Raw genomic sequence first — 17,812 nt, forward strand, 5'->3', positions numbered from 1 at the left:
TGGGGGATTCATTTAATTTGCATGGCAAAGAGGGACTTTGCAATTAATTGCAATTCATCTGATCACTTCATAACATTTTGGAGTATGTGCAAATTGCCATCATACTAACTGAGGCAGCAGACTTTGTGAAAATTAATATTTGTGTCATTCTCAAAACTTTTGGCCATGACTGTACATTTACATTTACGTCATTTAGCAGACGCTCTTATCCAGAGCGACTTACAAATTGGTGCATTCACCTTATGATATCCAGTGGAACAAACAAAACAAAACAAGAAAACGTACAAACGAACAGTAACAAACACACCCCTATATATAGGACCTTCAATCAGAGGCAACGAGAAACAGCTGCCTCCAATTGAAGGCCCAATCCCAATTAGCTAAACAGAACTAAACACCCTAGATCAGACATAGAAATACACTAACATAGAACATAGGCCAAAACCACGGAAACGCTAAACAAACACCCCTCTACATAAACACACAACCGAACCACATAAAACAAATACCCCCCTGCCACGTCCTGACCAAACTACAATAACAAATGACCCCTTTACTGGTCAGAACGTGACACTAACAAACACATTATTTAAACACAAACAGGCACGTGAGCACACACACCTTTTCTAACTCACCTGGTGAAGTTGGTCGTCTGGCTTTCAGCCTGGGTCCATCCCAGTGTCAGCGACAGGAGGACACGCACACTCCACACACACACACCCTGCCCTGCATCCTGCTCTGATGTCCACTAAGACCAAGAGAGGGAACGGACCATGGAGAGGGAGAGTAGAGGAAGAGAGGAAGGAGGGAGGAACCAGAGACGTGGAGAAATAGAGGGTTGAGAGAGGAGAGATGGAGAAAGGGGAGTGAGAGGGGAGAGAGGGATTCTGGAGGAAGGGGTATGAGGACAGGAAGAAGGAGAAAGAGAGAAGGAGAGTGTCCCAGATGGGATTTCATGTTTGATTTGGAGGTGTGGCTGTGGTGTGTGCCATGTGACAAGTAAACAAATACCATACATCAGCCAAAACGACATCCAATTAGCTGCACTCCTGTTTGAATAAGGAGCCCTGTGTATGTGTTTTGCATTGTGTTTGCTCCGTGTTTTTGGAAAACTGTTACAGTAATGGAATATATGTCAATGTGTGTGTGTGTGTGTGTGTGTGTGTGTGTGTGTGTGTGTGTGTGTGTGTGTGTGTGTGTGTGTGTGTGTGTGTGTGTGTGTGTGTGTGTGTGTGTGTGTGTGTGTGTGTGTGTGTATACATAGCATATGATGAATGGCTGCTTCACTACACTGTTGGCTACAGGCACAGCACACTATCCTGAAAAGCAAACTCAAACCTGCTTGAACCACACACAATATTTCCTTCTACAGAGTGAGAGTCAATGTCATTGAGGATTATTATGGGATATGCTGGTAGAAAACCTGTTTCCAGTAAAAAAAAAAAATGGATCTGTTGATATGAAAATAGATTGGCTTGAAATAAATTGTATTTAGTACTGTGCGCCTTCCATAATCTGTTCTGGACTTGGGGACTGTGAAGAGACCTCTTGTGGCATGTCTAGTGGGGTATGCATGTGTGTCCAAGCTGTGTGCCAGTAGGTCAAACAGACAGCTCAGTGAATTCAACATGTCAATACCTCTCAAAAATACAAGTAGTGATGAAGTCAATCTCTCCTCCACTTTGAGCCAGGAGAGATTGACATGCATATTATTAATATTAGCTCTCTATGTACATCCATGGGCAAGCCGTGCAGCCCTGTTCTGAACCGATTGCAATTTTCCTAAGTCCTTTTTTGTGGCACCTGACCACACGACTGAACAGTAGTCCAGGTGCGACAAAACTAGGGCCTGTAGGACCTGCCTTATTGACAGTGCTGCCAAGAAGGTAGAGCAGCGCCTTATCACAAACATACTTCTTAGCTACTGATGTATCAATATGTTTTGACCATGACAGTTTACAATCCAGAGTAACTCCCAAGTAGTATAGTCACCTCAACTTGCTCAATTTCCACATGATTTATTACAAGATTTAGTTGAGGTTTTAGTGAATGATTTGTCCCAAATACAATGCTTTTAGTTTTAGAAATATTTAGGACTAACTTATTCCTTGCCACACACTCTGAAACTAAATGCAACTCTTTGTTAAGTTTTGCTATCATTTCAGTCGCTGTAGTAGCTGACATGTATAGTGTTGAGTCATCCGCTTTCCTCAAAGCCAGTGGCAATTCATTAGTAAAGACTGAAAATGTAAATGGGCCTAGACAGCTGCCTTGGGGAATTCCTGATTCTACTACTATCTACTATTATTTTGGAGGCTTCCATTAAATAACACCCTCTGTGTTCTGTTAGACAGTTAAATCTGAAGTCTAACAAAACATCCCCCCCAATCTTTTTATCATCAATTTCTCTCAGCCAATCATCAGTCATTTGTGTAAGTGCTGTGCTTGTTGAATGTCCTTCCCTATAAGCGTGCTGAAAGTTTGTTGTCAATTTGTTTACTGTAAAATAGCATTTTATATGGTCAAACACAATTTTCTCCAAAAGTTTACTCAGGGTTGTTAACAGGCTGATTGGTCGGCTATTTGAGCCAGTTAAGGGGGCTTTACTATTCTTAGGTAGCGGAATGATTTTTGCTTCCCTCCAAGCCTGAGGGCACTCTTTCTAGTAGGCTTAAATTGATTTAAGATGTAATGTATTACTTTAGTATTAGTTGTGAGCCAAATATCACAAGCCATTTTGTAATCCCTTCCCAATCCCTACAAATATATGTTTCTTTAGCCCTGATTTGAGCCTGCATTGTCCATACTGTAGACAGAGAGTTAGACAGAGTTGTAAGACTGTGTGTTGTAGGCTTCATACGCACGCTGCACACACACCCACAAACACATATGCACACAGAACAAAATGCTACTTACTTCAGTTTCTCCAATTTACAATGTGGATCCTCCAAACTAGCAGAAATCTGTCTCATTGCTGAGTCTCCAGGGTAATTGCAGCTTAGGTCTAGTTCTCTCAGGTGGAAAGGGTTTGAACACAGGGCTAAAGCTAGAGACCCAAAGCCTTTCCCTGTGACAGCACAGCCTAACAACCTGATGAGAGATTTTGATTTAATATGAATACTTAAATATACTATACCAGAGATACTGGATATAATGACTTGATGCCTGTGCCTCGCCCTAGCAGTGGGATTCATTGTCCAGAGCGGAACAGGGGCTGTCAATCTCCCGCCTATTCCTTTCTTTGGATTGGTGGATACTCTCATTATTTTAATACTTTTTTGAATATTTGATGAGGGTGGTTGATGTCAACTGCGTGTATTCAATGGAGAGTGAGATACTATGCTAGCCTCATGAATGCGCATAGACAGTCTCGAATTTCAACAGGGTCAACTCCGATATAAAGTGTTTTTTTCTCAAAGTTGCCACGATGTCACATGTATCACACATATATCAGTAAACTCTTAACAACCTAAGCATTACAAAACTTCTATAAGATTAAATAAGCCTCATCAAAAGCTATACATTTTTATGTTGACTAAATTTGAGACTCATTGCCCCTCATACAAAAATTCCTCACTTGCTTAATAATGAATGATCTGCTTAATGTGGACAGATTTTGGGCAGAGTAAACCCTCTGAGCTGAGAGCTAAGGCTTTACATCCTTCCTCATGGAAACAGCACTGACTCAACCTTCACAAATGAAAATATGCATTATTCTAAAACAAACCACATTTGAATAAATTCATCCAGGGTCACTCATGCTATTCACTCACAACAATATTTTAGGCCAGGATTCAAACTGATCAGCGGTAGATCTGCATTATAGAGCGCTTGACATTTACTGTGAATGTGGGAATGTGGGAACATGGCCTTTAAATGGTGCAAAGCTGACTAAGCGCGATAGGATTGAATCATGGCCTAAAAATCTACATGGAATCCTGATGAACAGTCTACTGCTTGTCCTCTTCTACACACACAGGCTCCAACTTGGTCTCACAAGATTAAAACAAATATAATGGACAAACATCAAAAGACAAAGGGGATGCTAGTGACCTAGCTGAAGGCCCTAGATTTGAACCAACCTTTCGGTGACTGATTCACATCTCTGACCAGTGATAACAGTAACATGCGATAACATAAGTCTTAGGCAAATATAGGTACTCACCACAATATTTCCAGTTTACAGTGTGGACCCAACAACACACCACAGATAAACTTCACTCCTGAATCTTGCAGGTCATTGTCACAGAGGTACAGTTCTCAGTTGTGAGGAGTGATTCAGCCGACAGGCAACTGATAAATACACAAAAGTGTGATTAGCATCATTCAGTGTGGCTTCTCCAGCCCAGCTGAGATCAGCTTCAGTTTGAATCAATCAGGACATTTTGACTCTGGAGCCCAGCTAGCACATAACATTCTGAGAACCATATGTTTCTTAGAGCTTGGTGAGAGTGTGGTTGTCCTATGGTTATTTTGCATACAATCTTCCCACAACTTTCTGGGAATGGTGCAGGATAGTTACTTGGCTTTGTAACATTCTCAGCGCATTGGTATTTCATTACTTTAACAGAACGTTTCCTGGTGGTTACATTTAAATTACATTTTTGGTAATGTTCTAGGAACGTTCTCCAACTGGTTTGACATTGAGAATGTTCTCAAATAGTTCAGAGAATATTAAGAAACAACGTTCTCCTGTGGGAATTCCAATGCTTCAGCATAAAGTTTCCAGCAGGTTTCCTCATGGTTCTATTTAAATTAATGTTCTTAGAATATTGAGAAAACTTAATGGGCTGTGCGCAGGATGTTCCCCAATGCTAGAAGGGCCCACCCCAAGTGAAAAAGTTTGGGAACCCCTGATGTAGGCAATCGGCGAGCGGTTGACTAAGGCGCACGTGCAAGAAGAGTGGGCACATTCGCTATATAATGCAAAAAAACATCCGTACATGGGAATTTAACCACAAAAGTTTTACTATATATATTTTGGCTATCATTTGTATTTTCTTTAAACTTCATTTCATTTGTATATATTTTTTTTAAAATATATATATATATATATATATATATATATACACTGCTCAAAAAAATAAAGGGAACACTTAAACAACACAATGTAACTCCAAGTCAATCACCCTTCTGTGAAATCAAACTGTCCACTTAAGAAGCAACACTGATTGACAATAAATTTCACATGCTGTTGTGCAAATGGAATAGACAACAGGTGGAAATTATAGGCAATTAGCAAGACACCCCCAATAAAGAAGTGGTTCTGCAGGTGGGGACCACAGACCACTTCTCAGTTCCTATGCCTCCTGGCTGATGTTTTGGTCACTTTTGAATGCTGGCGGTGCTTTCACTCTAGTGGTAGCATGAGACGGAGTCTACAACCCACACAAGTGGCTCAGGTAGTGCAGCTCATCCAGGATGACACATCAATGCGAGCTGTGGCAAGAAGGTTTGCTGTGTCTGTCAGCGTAGTGTCCAGAGCATGGAGGCGCTACCAGGAGACAGGCCAGTACATCAGGAGACATGGAGGAGGCCGTAGGAGGGCAACAACCCAGCAGCAGGACCGTTACCTCCGCCTTTGTGCAAGGAGGAGCAGGAGAAGCACTGCCAGAGCCCTGCAAAATGACCTCCAGCAGGCCACAAATGTGCATGTGTCTGCTCAAACGGTCAGAAACAGACTCCATGAGGGTGGTATGAGGGCCCGACGTCCACAGGTGGGGGTTGTGCTTACAGCCCAACACCGTGCAGGACGTTTGGCATTTGCCAGAGAACACCAAGATTGGCAAATTCGCCACTGGCGCCCTGTACTCTTCACAGATGAAAGCAAGTTCACACTGAGCACGTGACAGACGTGACAGAGTCTGGAGACGCCGTGGAGAACGTTCTGCTGCCTGCAACATCCTCCAGCATGACCGGTTTGGTGGTGGGTCAGTCATGGTGTGGGGTGACATTTCTTTGGGGGGCCGCACAGCCCTCCATGTGCTCGCCAGACTGCCATTAGGTAGCCTGACTGCCATTAGGTACCGAGATGAGATCCTCAGACCCCTTGTGAGACCATATGCTGGTGCGGTTGGCCCTGGGTTCCTCCTAATGCAAGACAATGCTAGACCTCATGTGGCTGGAGTGTGTCAGCAGTTCTTGGAAGAGGAAGGCATTGATGCTATGGACTGGCCCGCCCGTTCCCCAGACCTGAATCCAATTGAGCACATCTGGGACAACATGTCTCGCTCCATCCACCAACGCCACGTTGCACCACAGACTGTCCAGGAGTTGGCGGATGCTTTAGTCCAGGTCTGTGAGGAGATCCCTCAGGAGACCATCCGCCACCTCATCAGGAGCATGCCCAGGCGTTGTAGGGAGGTCATACAGGCACGTGGAGGCCACACACACTACTGAGCCTCATTTTGACTTGTTTTAAGGACATTACATCAAAGTTGGATCAGCCTGTAGTGTGGTTTTCCACTTTAATTTTGAGTGTGACTCCAAATCCAGACCTCCATGGGTTGATAAATTGGATTTCCATTGATTATTTTTGTGTGATTTTGTTGTCAGCACATTCAACTATGTAAAGAAAAAAGTATTTAATAAGATAATTTCTTTCATTCAGATCTAGGATGTGTTGTTTAAGTGTTCCCTTTATTTTTTTTAGCAGTATATATATATATATATATATATGTTTCAGAGGAAAATAGACATCATCTCCTTTCTCTTTCATGTTCCCCTTTGACTGACTTTCCATGGTCGCACACCCTACCTTGTCAGAGCAGCATTACGAGCTTGTTTGCGGTCAGAGATGTATAAACTGTGTGGGAGTTTATTATACTGCACCTAAAAAGTTACAGTGTGTACAGGACGTGTTTAAAAGGCTACATTCCATGTGTCAATACTGAAAAAGACAAGTCATTAAACATGGGATATAATTTCTTTTAAATAATTTTTTATACAAATTCACAAAAATAATTAGGAAACTGTTGTAGACCACTGACACAATGAAGCTGAATATCACATTACTAGTATAGTTCCATACAGAAGAGGGAGGGAGAGAGAAAGAGATTCTCTAAAAACTCTGCACTTAATGTTCTGAAATGCCTCCAATGTTGTTCAAACTCCTTTTTACCAATCAGAGCATTGCCATCGGCCCGTACCATCCATAACTAGATAATCTGTTTTTTAGTATTCAGGCCCTTATGATGGATGCCTCAAATCAAAAGTATGTTATCTTTGTTGCTATGGAAGCTGAAAGTTGACCTAGTTCAGTATCCTGACCTGTTTTCCAGAAAAAAAAGTTGTCTGCAGCAAAGTTTCATGGACCGTTTCGCTGCAGGGTGACCATTAATGCCCAGCCAATCAGGAACGGCGGCAGCGGTCACCCCGGACGATTGCCACTTGCTGTCCCAGAAGGTCAACCATCACCCCGTTGTCCAGAATGAGACTGAATTGGATTGTGTTACCACAGAAACACCCATGTCTACTCCCTTGAGATGAGATGGTACTTTGATTTTCAAAATGTTTGCTTTTTACCAAACACACGTCACAAACACAGACAATTTAAATTTCATGTCGGACAGAATTTTGTGATATAAAATATAAAAATATACATACTGCTTACAAAATAATGTAAACCTGCTCGTGTAAATTTGGTCTCACTGATCTACTCATTTAACAGGCATTTGTTTTTTGTGAAAATAATTATTGGAAAACAATGCAGAAAACTAAAAATGTACAGCAATCCCAGGTTATCAGGGAAAACATTCCAACAGAGAAAAATACCCAGGGGTCTCCTAGCAGCCATGGCTTTTCTGCCATGACTGCCTCGGTCACAACAACTTCTTCATACTGGTGAAGGAATACACAAAGCGAAGTGACTGATTGGACCCAGCCAATTGGGAAATGGCAGTAGTTCCAGCTAATACGAAAAGTATGCACTTCGATTACCCGCAAAAGTCTTGAGTCTCTCAGCTTAGTATTTGACATTTGGGCCTGGAATATGCATCTATTAAAATGCTGTCTGTCAGGTGGAAGGAAAACTCACAATGACTTAGTATTCTTGATCCATCTCAACCCTTCAGTGGGTCGTGTCAGTTTCTGCAGCGGCGCTCGCCTTCTCCTCCGTCAGCGAGGTCACTTCCTGCTCCTCTGTTGTCATTTCCTGGCCGTTGCCTTATGTTTTGGTGTTCGTCACATCCTCCTGCTGCTCCTCTCTGTGAGCCTCACCTCCTGGTCCATGGCGGTCTTGAGTAAAGTGGCTTTCTCCTGAGTATCAGTGGAGGCCTTTTCTGTAGTCTCCAGCATGCTGCACAGCTCCATGTCGTGGATCTCCAAGTCAAACGGAGCAGCGAGCACGATAGTGGGGGAAAACTTGCACCCCATACATGCCTGAGAGAAAGGGGGGTAAAGGAGAGTTAGGCGACATCCAAAACACTTACAGTATCACAATCATGTTGTGGTTGAAAGTAAGTTTGCTAATAATAAAGTTAATATTCCTACTGTTAACCTGTTATGGCTAGGGGGCAGTATTGACACGGCTGGATAAAAAACATACCCGATTGAATCTGGTTACCACTCCTACCCAGTAACTAGAATATGCATATACTTATTACATATGGATAGAAAACACTCCAAAGTTTCTAAAACTGTTTGAATGGTGTCTGTGAGTATAATAGAACTCATTTGGCAGGCAAAAACCTGACAAGGTTTCAGGCAGGAAGTGGCCTGTCTGACAAGGTGTCGTTCTTCTTGTCTCTGTTTATTGAAGAGTGAGGATCTTAGCTGTCCCGTGACACTTCCTACGGCTGCCATAGGGTCTCAGAAGGCGGCCAAAAGCTGAATCGTGGCTTTGCAGGCTCTGGCTGAAAAAAAGTAGCGCGTTTGGGTAGTGGCTGGTTACAGTACTGTGAGACTCAGGCTCGTGCCCGCGTCGACAGTTTAGCTAAAAGGAGATTCCCGGTCGGAATATTATCGCTTTTTTTATGAGAAAAATGGCATAAAAATGGATTTTAAACAGCGGGTGACATGCTTCGAAGTACGGTAATGGAATATTTAGATTTTTTTTGTCACGAATTGCGCCATGCGCACGACCCTGATTTACCATTTCAGATAGTGTCTGGGACGCACGAACAAAACGCCGCTATTCGGATATAACGATGGATTATTTTGGACCAAACCAACATTTGTTATTGAAGTAGCATTCCTGGGAGTGCATTCTGACGAAGACAACAAAAGGTAATCAAACTTTTATAATAGTAAAGCTGATATTGGTGAGTGCTAAACTTGCCGGGTGTCTAAATAGCTAGCCCGTGATGCCTGGGCTATGTACTTAGAATATTGCAAAATGTGCTTTCACCAAAAAGCTATTTTAAAATCGGACATATCAAGTGCATAGAGGAGGTCTGTATCTATAATTCTTAAAATAATTGTTATGCTTTTTGTGAACGTTTATCGTAAGTAATTTAGTAAAATGTTAGCGAATTCCCCGGAAGTTTGCGGGGGGTATGCTAGTTCTGAACGTCACATGCTAATGTAAAAGCTGGTTTTTGATATAAATATGAACTTGATTGAACAAAACATGCATGTATTGTATAACATAATGTCCTAGGGTTGTCATCTGATGAAGATCATCAAAGGTTAGTGTTGCATTTAGCTGTCTTCTGGGTTTTTGTGACATTATATGCTAGCTTGAAAAATGGGTGTCTGATTATTTCTGGCTTGGTACTCTGCTGACATAATCTAATGTTTTGCTTTCGTTGTAAAGCCTTTTTGAAATCGGACAGTGTGGTTAGATAAAGGAGAGTCTTATCTTTAAAATGCTGTGAAATAGTCATATGTTTGAAAAATTGAAGTTTTTGTATTTTAGAGGAGTTTGTATTTCGCGCCACGCCCATCATTGGATATTGGAGCAGGTGTTCCGCTAGCGGAACGTCTAGATGTATTAATATTCCTTCAAAATGTATATTCCATTCTTTGTTATACGAGGACATATTTTATTTTAATAAGGTCGTTTTGTGTAGGGTTTACTCACTAAGATGTTTAAGGCGTGGGGCAGGCAACCAGTGCGTATCCAGGGGTGGACCTGGCTCAGGTCTCTCCTCTGTTCCTCAGTGAAGCGTGGCTGGTGTTTGTGCATGGCCCTCAGGGCCTTGTGGTCCTCCCGCAGCACCGTCTCCCTGTCCTTGGAGGGTAGCTGGTAGGTCATCATCACCTTGTCATCCGTGTTGGCCATGAGGAGCCAGATGGGGTCCTGCAGGACACACTTGATGAACTGCTCCTCTCCATCTTCCCCTGCTCCACTGCCACCTGCTGGCTGCTTGCCGGAGTGGTCGTTCTCTGACGAGTCAATGCTGCCAAAGTGCTAGCTGGTACGGCTGCTCTGACTGCGACCTGGGGAAAGACGTTGAAGATGATGAGGTGAGACCTTAATTCAATGCTAGCTAGTTAAGTGTCAACAGTATGTGATTGAGGTATTCTGTTTGACTTTGGAGTGAAAACCTGGCTCTAGGTCAGGGGTATCATTTTGCCCTTGGGGCACGCATTCAGTCTTCAATGCACTGAAAATGTGTTACATTTCCAAGCTGTCAATTTTAATAAAAAATTGTCATTTTCGTTTCTTGAATTTTCGATGCTTGCTGACTGTCTAGCTTTCATTTCTGTGATTATTAGTGAGCTGGACACAGTCAGGAAACTGTATGAATATAGGTACATTATCATTTCTACACAGTTTCGATTTGGTTTAGTCCCCCCCCAAAAAATGTTGGGGGGGATTAACTCAAACCAAATGCCCGTATATTTGACACCCTAGGCGATATCTGATTAAAATGTAAAGGATTTGGGTGATATTAGATTGTTGACATTTTAATGCCTCAACGTCACCACAGTATATTATAATTGCCCTTGCCATTTTAGATAGGCAGTATTGAGGGAGTACTTACTAGTTCCACGCACTGAGGAGCTGCAGCCGTTGGAGCCCAAGGATCCTGAAGACCCTGATCCAGAGGACCCGGAGCCAGAAGCGGCTGAGCTGGTGCCTGAGCGAGAGTCCTCCTGCAGGAGCAAGTCCAGTAGGTCACTGGAGGTGGACTCAGCATACTGGTTGGAATCGTTGACCTGAAAAGAGGAAGGAGGGAGAGAAAGGTTCAAATTGAGTAATGCCTTAGCTGTAAGTATTGAGTTGCTACTATAATGGAGCAAGATGTACTATAAGTGAAATATTTTCAACTCACATTCTCGTTGGAGTTATCTGCCGATCTCTCCTGACTCGCTTGTGCGGGTGGCGTGGCCCGTTGCGCGGCAGCAGCCAGCGCCGTGGCGACCTCCAGCTGGTTGTTGGGCAGCTCCTCCACCAGCTGCAGCAGGTTGAGGGGGGAGGAGTAGCGAGAGTGGAATAGGGGCGACTCTGCGCCCTCACGTTCGGCCGGTACTTGACTACATGACTGGGGGGTGCTAGAGCCAGAGGCTGGCCGTTGGGCCTGGATGGGCATGGCGGTTTGCATGAGCGAGGGCATAGTAGGCATGAGGCATGGTTAACCCTAACATGACCCAGATAGCCACAGCCATGGGCAAAGTGATGAACATGATGGGACGCCCCATGTCCCAGCCAGGAGCCAATGTGGTTACCCCCAGCCCAAAATACTGCATGCAGTATTCCGTTGGTACCGGGGAAGGGGAATACTGCATTGGGGTTTAAGTAGTGCTGTGGGCTGGGGGTAACCACATTGGCTCCTGGCTGGGACATGGGGCTTCCCATCATGTTCATCGCTGTGCCCATAGGTGTGCCCATGGCTGTGGCTATCTGGGTCATGTTAGGGTTAAGCTGGGGGAACATGTAGTTGGCCAGCACCAGGGCCATCATGGGAGGTACCATCTGGTTCTGCATGGAGGAGATGCCAATGGGCTGGGAGAGAGGAGGGTAGATGGGGAGCATCCCTGGGGGGTAGAGCAAAGAGGCCAGGCTGGCCTGGGATCCCACAGAGGCTGGCCAGGAGGAGGAGGTGGTGGGGGGCCCCATGGGCATGGGGAGGGGGTAGGTAGATATGGGGGTTGAATCCATAGGACCGACGTTGGGGTCCCTGAGAGTTAAGGTGATGCCCAGAGCCAGAGGGTCTCTCTGTTCTGACACGCCTATTTACAGTAATAGGCAGAGCTTGTGCACTATTAATGATCTCAGTCAGTCAATTCAACATGATTAACTGTAGAGGTTTGTGTAAATGGCTCACCAATGCATTATAACAGCATCATAATGTATTATATCTGTGGGTTTTAAGTAAAATGTGTAGATAAAATATTCATTCAAGTGGTTCATGTTCATAGGCAGTGAGCCTGTGTGAATACACATCTATTCATGTATAACAGAGCCGTAGCCTCGTGTGATGATGAGTGACCTTGCCTTTGACTGGAAAGTCAACTGTGGCCCCCAAACCTGAGGCTAGATTTTCGGACAATTGTCGCCAATTTACTTTGGAACAAAATGTGCAGGCAACCCAGGTTGATACATATGTGACCAAGTCCCAAACAGGGAATCATGGTATACTGATTGAAAGGAACTGCCAACAAACAACTTGCAGAGGTAATTCTGTTTATAGGAGTAATCTAAAAATATAAATGTGATGGTGACAACAACTTGATGTTCTTCACTTCACTGACTAACATGAGCCAAAAGACCATACAACTATGAGGCTATGATTAGTGCTTGAAGTGGACTGAAATAGGTGCCAGTACTCATTTTGAGTGCCGATACTGTTTATATTTAGGTGCTGGAACTTCGCAATTACGCCAATATTCTATAAGAGGTACCAGTATTCAAGCAGTAGAATTAGTATTTCAGGTGCCGGTAGGTACTCAGTACCAGTGTGTTCAGGCCCAAGCCAAGCACTGGTTTTGAGCATCCAGACAAGATGAACATCTCTCACCTGGACAGAATGTTCAAAAGTGTGATCTTAATTGTTTGGCAATCATTCACGACAAATCAAAAGGCGCGCATTTAAATTATGTAAATTTACTCACTTTCAAGCTTACTCACAGGTGTAAGGCTCCTATCAGTGGTGAAAAATGTACCCAATTGTCATACTTGAGTAATAGAAAATGAAGTAAAAGTCACCCAGTAAAATACTAGTTGAGTAAAAGTATTTGGTTTTAAATACAGTTGAAGTCGGAAGTTTACATACACCTTAGCCAAATAGATTTAAAATCAGTTTTTCACAATTCCTGACATTTAATCCTAGTAAATATTCCCTGTCTTACGTCAGTTAGGATCACCACTTTATTTTAAGAATGTGAAATGTCAGAATAATAGTAGATAGAATGATTTATTTCAGCTTTTATTTCTTTCATCACATTCCCAGTGAGTCGAAAGTTTACATACACTTTGGTAGCATTGCCTTTACATTTTTTAACTTGGGTCAAATGTTTCGGGTAGCCTTCCACAAGCTTCCCACAATAAGTTGGGTGAATTTTGGCCCATTCCTCCTGACAGAGCTGGTGTAACTGAGTTAGGTTTGTAGGCCTACTTGCTCGCACATGCTTTTTCAGTTCTGCCCACACATTTTCTATAGGATTGAGGTCAGGGCTTTGTGACGGCCACTCCAATACCTTGACTTTGTTGTCCTTAAGCCATTTTGCCACAACTTTGGAAGTATGCTTGGGGTGATTGTCCATTTGGAAGACCAATTTGCGACCAAGCTTTAACTTCCTGACTGACGTCTTGAGATGTTGCTTCAATATATCCACATAATTTTCCTGCCTCATGATGCCGACTATTTTGTGAAGTGCACCCAGTCCCCCCTGCAGCAAATCACCCCCAACACTTTAATGCTGGCACTCCCGTGCTTCACTGTTGGGATGGTGTTTTTCGGCTTGCAAGCCTTCCTTTTCTTCCTCCGAACATAACGATGGTCATTATGGCCAAACAGTTCTATTTATGTTTCATCAGACCAGAGGACATTTCTCCAAATAGTATGATCTTTGTCCCCATGTGCAGTTGCAAACCGTAGTCTGGCTTTTTTATGGCGATTTAGGAGCAGTGGCTTCTTCCTTGCTGAGCGGCCTTTCAGGTTATGTCGATATGGGACTCGTTTTACTGTGGATATAGATACTTTTGTACCTATTTCCTCCAGCATCTTCAAAGGATCCTTTGCTGTTGTTCTGGGATTGATTTGAACTTTTCGCACCAAAGTATGTTTGTCTCTAGGAGACAGAACGTGTCTCTTTCCTGAGCAGTGTGATGGCTGCGTGGTCCCATGGTGTTTATACTTGCGTACTATTGTTTGTACAGATGAACATGGTACCTTCAGATATTTGGAAATAGCTCCCAAGAATGAACCAGACTTGTGGAGGTCTACAATTTTTTTTCTGAGGTCTTGGCTGATTTCTTTTGATTCTCCCATGATGTCAAGCAAAGAGACACTGAGTTTGAAGGTAGGCCTTGAAATACATCCACAGGTGCACCTCCAATTGACTCAAATGATGTCAATTAGATAATCAGAAGCTTCTAACGCCATGACATAATTTTCTGGAATTTTGCAAGTTGTTTAAAGGCACAGTGAACTCAGTGTATGTAAACTTCTGACCCAGTGGAATTGTGATACAATGAATTATTGTCACATGTGTCGTAGTGGAGAGAAGACCAAGGCGCAGCGGGAATGTGGATACTCATCTTTTTAATCAAAACACGAGAAAAGCATCCACAGGGAAAAAAACAATAAACATTACTCACGACGGCAACAGTGTAGCAGGCTAACAAACGCAGTGCTCACAAACAATTACCCACAAACACACAGACAAACACACCCTACTAATATAGGACTCCCAATCAAAGGCAACTCAACACACCTGCCTTCAATTGGGAGTCCCACCTCAATTAACTATACATAGAAAACCAAAGCTAGACAGAACGTAGACACACATACCAAAACACAAAAACCTCTGCCACGCCCTGACCAAAACGAATACAATTACTCCCTCTGCTGGTCAGGACGTGACAGTACCCCCCCCCCAAAGGTGCAGAACTCAGAATGCACCTAAAAAAAAATTACAAAAAAAATCCCCAATACCCCAACAAAACCAATAAACAATACCCCCTAAACAATAAGGGAGGGAAGGGAGGGTGGCTGCTGTCAACGACGGCACTGTGCTACACCCTCCCTCCCCAACCCACCTATCCTGGAGGTGGCTCAGGTGCGGGACGTGGACCTCGCTCCACCTTCGGCATCACCCACTTCGGTGGCGCCGATAGCTGCGCCGGGCAGACGGGCCACTCGGGCTGACCCTGGCAGACGTACCACTCTGGCTGGGCCGGAGGACAGGCGGGCCACTCGGGCTGGGCCGGAGGACAGGCGGGCCACTCGGGCTGGGCCGGAGGACAGGCGGGCCACTCAGGCTGGGACGGAGGACAGGCGGGCCACTCGGGCTGGGCCGGAGGACAGGCGGGCCACTCGGGCTGGGCCGGAGGACAGGCGGGCCACTCGGGCTGGGCCGGAGGACAGGCGGGCCACTCGGGCTGGGCCGGAGGACAGGCGTGCCACTCGGGCTGGGCCGGAGGACAGGCGGGCCACTCGGGCTGGGCCGGAGGACAGGCGGGTCACTCGGGCTGGGCCGGAGGACAGGCGGGCCACTCGGGCTGGGCCGGAGGACAGCTTCTCTTCTGTTATTTCTAGAATACTAAATAATGCCTTGCTCACCAGAATGTCATAAATCGATAGAATGATCAATGCATCATCAACAATCTAGTTGACATCGGTAAAGTTTTCTGATTAATTTCTGCTTCTCTCATGGAGCGAGGACGTTTAGGGACCAGGGATATTTCCAAATGACTTTTGAATGGATTTAAGGAAATGGAAAGCTGTTAAAACGATCCAAAATGTTTCTGATAGTATTTCAATTCATCTTGGATGCATAATTTGTGGTTGACATTGAAATACTGTCAGCTTTTGTCAATGAAAGAAATTGCACGTCAGGCTACACAACAGGTTCACATTCTCTCCAGATTCTGAAATAAATAAATAATATTTATTCATTACTTACCCCGAGATGATTAACATTTGTTCTATCATTTCATTGTGAGGAACACTTCATTCTGCAGGAGATAATATTATAACAGGCTACATGTGTCCAGCCTTCAGTTACTATTCCAGCTATTATGCTACTCCACTCTAAAATAATTTCGGCATCCTAACAGTGCCATTTGATAAATGCAAAGAGACATCACTTACAAAACACCAAAAAGTGGAGATTTATCTGTCACGTCCTGACCAGTATAAGGGTTATTTGTTATTGTTGTTTGGTCAGGATGTGGCAGAGGGTATTTGTTTTATGTGGTTCGGGGTGGTGGTTTATCCCCTGTGCGGCCTCCGTCCCGTATGCGGGACGGACATCCAGCGAAAAATCATATCGCCATTAGCATAAAAAATGTAATAATTTATTATTTTTTTATTTTCTTCAAATTATATCGTTTTATAGATACACCTCTCCTGAATCGAACCACGTTGTCCGATTTCAAAAAGGCTTTACAGCAAAAGCAAAGCATTAGATTATGTTAGAGGAGTATATCGTAAAAGTAGCCACATAGCCATTTTCCGACCAACCACATGCATCACAAATAACCAAAAAACAGCTAAATGCAGCACTAACCTTTGACAATCTTCATCAGATGACACACCTAGGACATCATGTTACACAATACATGCATTATTTTGTTCGATAAAGTTCATATTTATATATAAAACAGCATTGGTGCGTAACGTTGACTAACTATTTTCCCTCAAATGCATCTGATGAAACAGAGCTACAATTTACTAAATTACTATTCGAAAACATTTTTAAAATGTAATATTGTCATTCTAAGATTTATAGATGAATATCTCTTGAAAGCACCTGTAATGCCAGATTTAAAAATAACTTTACTGGGTAATCACACTTTGCGATAAAAGGGGATGCGATACTCAGAACAATAGGCTAGCAATAGCAATAGGCTAGCCATCTTGGAACAATCGCATATCACATCTAGTCTTGTATACTATTGTCAATAATCCCTTACCTTTGGTTGTCTTCATCAGAAAGCACTTCCAGGAATCCCAGGTCCACAACAAATGTATTTTTGTCCGAAAAAATGACTCCTTTATGTTCCAAGAGCTTGTTCTTGTTAGCGCGTCTGAAGGCTGATCCAAATGCTTCGTCGGCCACGGGACAGCCAATTCGAGAAAATGCATTTTTTCCCATTTAAGTTCGTTCAAACATGTCAAACGTTGTATAACATAAATCTTCAGGGCGTTTTTCAACAAGAGAGCCAATAAGATTTGAGGGGGACGATTGCATTGTGTTTCAAAACGTTTCGAAAGGGGAGGGTAACCAGGGGCGCCGGCGTCATAATGGTGATGGCCCTCTCCGTGTGACCACGTTCCACAGCGTCTCATTCATTCAATTTTAACAGTAGAAGGCTCAAACCAATTTGTGAAGACTGGGGACATCTAGTGAAAGCAATAGGAAGTGCTCAATGAACCATAGCTCACGGTGTGATTAATAGGCAACGTGATGAAGTTGAGTTCGCAATTCAGAATTCCACTTCCTGTTTCCATCTGTCTCGGGGTTTTGACTGCCATATGAGTTCTGTTATACTCACAGACACCATTCAAACAGTTTTAGAAACTTTAGGGTGTTTTCTATCCACAAGTATTAATTGTATGCATATCCTAGCTTCTGAGTTTGAGTAGGAGGCCGTTTAAAATGGGCACGAATTTTTTTCAAAAATCGCTTTAGCCCCCCCTATCCTAGGGGAACGCCAAGAGGTTAATTAGTAGGGTGTTTGATTTATTATTTCTGGGTA

General features: G+C 43.6%; 2 pseudogenes; both read right to left on the bottom strand.

Moving 5' to 3' along the window:
• LOC106577467 (procollagen C-endopeptidase enhancer 2-like) overlaps positions 1–8,149 on the bottom strand; it is a 31,643-nt pseudogene extending 23,494 nt beyond the window's left edge.
• Positions 6,991–12,046, bottom strand: LOC106577466 (period circadian protein homolog 2-like; annotated as a pseudogene).
• Between the last annotated feature and the right edge of the window lie 5,766 nt (positions 12,047–17,812).

This window comes from Salmo salar, chromosome ssa18 (genome assembly GCF_905237065.1).
Source record: "Salmo salar chromosome ssa18, Ssal_v3.1, whole genome shotgun sequence".
Taxonomy (NCBI): domain Eukaryota; kingdom Metazoa; phylum Chordata; class Actinopteri; order Salmoniformes; family Salmonidae; genus Salmo; species Salmo salar.